Below are 3066 nucleotides of genomic sequence, written 5' to 3' on the forward strand. Positions count from 1 at the left end.
ACCCTAGGCACAAAACATGAATAAATGCAATACATTTCAAAGTGCTATGATTTTCTGATTGCCCTATAAACCCCAAAGTACACTCTTACCACTTATTTACATAGATTTATAGTACTGTATTTTTGGTTTTAATACATACATATATATATATATATATATATATATATATATATATATATTTTTTTTTTTTTTTTTTTTTTTTAGAGAATATTTATTAATGTTTCTTTATATATATATATATATATATATATATATATATATATATATATATATATATATATATATTATTTTATAGATTTTTTTAATAAATAAAAAAATATTAATAATTGCTCTAATAATTAAATGTATATATACTATGTATACTTACATTTTATATATTATACTAACTATATTATACTAACTTTTGGTTAAATCATTAATGGATGCGCCATCCGTGCTTCTGTCCCGACAGGATCCAGACCCCTTAAATTGCCTCATGAAGCCACACAATAGCAGCTGAGTCTGAAGGAGGGAAAATCATTGAGGCTGGATTTTATCGAGTCTGAAAACACTTTAAGACAGCTTTCTCTCCACATGCAGTCTGCACCAGGAAAGACGCTGCTTTCTGCTGTTACTGATGCACCATTCTGTGACTTGCTTTTTTCCCCCCACTAGCATTATCCAAGCAAATGATCACAGCTGCCCGCGGCTGTAGGTTAAAGGACAATTCATATTGCAATCCTACCCAGACAGATCAATGTGGCAGACCAAAACAGATATTTAACAGATAGTGTTACTTAGGCCCGAGGCTACATAGTTTATTGGCACCAGTGACTTACATCATGGATATTTTGTTTTTTGAGATATGCAATGTTAAAGTCTAAATTATGTTTTTTCTTTTCTTTATCTTTTTTGTGGGTTCACCACATTTTACAACCCTAAATAACCACAAAAATAAAAAAACTGTAAAGTGAAAGCAAAATAGACTTAAATTGTGTTATGTTTTTGCTATGCAGACTTAAATATATCGTATGGCATTCAAGAAAGTTAAAAGGAATGCAATGAAGAGAGGAGGCTGATAGGGTGCATGGTCTCTGAAAATTGACAATTGAAGGAAGTCAGATTGCACTGTTGATTGTGAGTGAGTGAGTGCTGGTGTTTGCATGTGTGCATGTCGAATTCCCAGTTCCCCTGCTCACCTGCAATCTGTGCCACTGGCATCAAAGACAAGCTGGAAACCAGATGAGACCATCGTGCTTTATTAAATCAAGGCACGATTGATATTGTAGTCAGCAGCGCCAGAGATGCTGTGCGTCTGAACAGGACACACGCTACACAATCAAAGTACACTAATCTAAAGGGATATCAAATCTCAAATGTAACCAACATGGCAACACCAGCCATCTAACCACCTCCTAATCTGAGTTTTTGTGTTCGAAAAGAGGGCCACACACCAGAAGTAGGTTTGATTAGACTGGAGCAGCGAGAACGGCTTAAGGACAGTCTCGGGAATGCTTTTGAAGAGGACAGGAATGCATGGAGAGAGGCTGTTGTGAGAGAACGGCTGAAGTTCCTACAGCCTTTTGAGAATTATGGTCATGGGGTGTTTTGAAAACAGTGAAAACAGTTGGCTGTACTTTTTTGCCTATTCAGCGCTGCATATGCTGCTCAAACATTTTGATCCATAAGACAATGTGTCATTTATCAATATAGCACAGCAGATAAGTGGATTTACATGTTTGTCCTTTGAGTATAAACACTGGAAGAGCCAAATTAAAGTTTGAAAAAAAAGAGCATTGCCCACATTGCCTCAGAGGCACAGAAGAGAAAGCCTACACAGCCTTACAACAGCGAATATGACAAATGACTGTAAATATACTCTTGAAAAGGCTTGTAAAAGGGATTCAAAGACACAGAGGAGCAAATCTCCAGCTGATAGCTTAATTTGTCAACATATCTGACATAAAAATAAAACGGATGAGAGAGTTAAAGGCTGGATTCTGTCAGTAGTCATTGATTTGTGGTGACAGAATATAAGAGATCAAGCTGTGCATGGGTTTGATTGAGTTTCTATCACAGCTTGAACAGAGTTTGAATTTGAACTGTTTTTATTATACATTTTTCTATTCGTTTTTTTATGATTATTTTTAATTTTTCTATCTTTTATTGTTTAATTTCGGTCTTCTTTTTAAATAGTGATCATAATAATCATGATAATCATATGCGTTTTTGATTTATTTGCATGACAGTGTTGTTTTGGGGGCCTGAAAACGCAAAACGGGTTTCAAAGCGCAAGTTGTTGAAAACGATACGGTTAGTGTATCTGTGTAAATGAATTTGTGAAAACGGTGAGATCGTTATTCCGTGTTCAGCCTGTAGAAATTTGCACATGCCTATAGTGTTTCTTTACAAAGTGACATCATAAAAATTAACTGTGGCTTTAATATAATATAGTTGGTTGCACTTTATTTTACAGTACGTGTACTTACATGTAGTGTACTTACAGTGTATTTATCTAAGAAAGTTGGTAATAAAAGGTAACTACATGGGGTAGGGTTAGGTTTAGGGGTAGGTTCAGGGTTAGTTCCTAGTTATTACATAGTTATCGTAATTACTATAATAAGTACATCGTATGTACATGAGGAACAGGACTGTAAAATAAAGTCATACCATAGTTAATAGTTATAGTTACTATAGTTATACCATGGTTACCAAAAATTTACAAAGGTTTTGCTACACTAACCATCATTAAACCATGGTATTTGTACTAAAACTTTGGTTAAATGGTAATCAATATGCCAAAAAACATGGTTACTACACTTTTACTACAATAAAACCATGGTTAATTTTCATAAGGGCAACTATAGGTATTATATAGTGTTTTTAGTTGTTTCCGTGTGAACAGGGATCAATTTGACAATGTGGTCATATGTGCAAAACAAAATTCAAAACCGCAAAGGAAAAAGTTTTCCATGTTTACTGCATCATTGTATTGACTAACATAAAGTGTTAAAATCCATGCTGAACACAGTAAAGCAGCTAATCAATCTGAAAATTACAGGCAGGTGTGTTGTGCCTGAGGAAGAG

The sequence above is a fragment of the Carassius auratus genome, chromosome 44, assembly GCF_003368295.1.
Source record: "Carassius auratus strain Wakin chromosome 44, ASM336829v1, whole genome shotgun sequence".
Classification (NCBI taxonomy): Eukaryota; Metazoa; Chordata; class Actinopteri; order Cypriniformes; family Cyprinidae; genus Carassius; species Carassius auratus.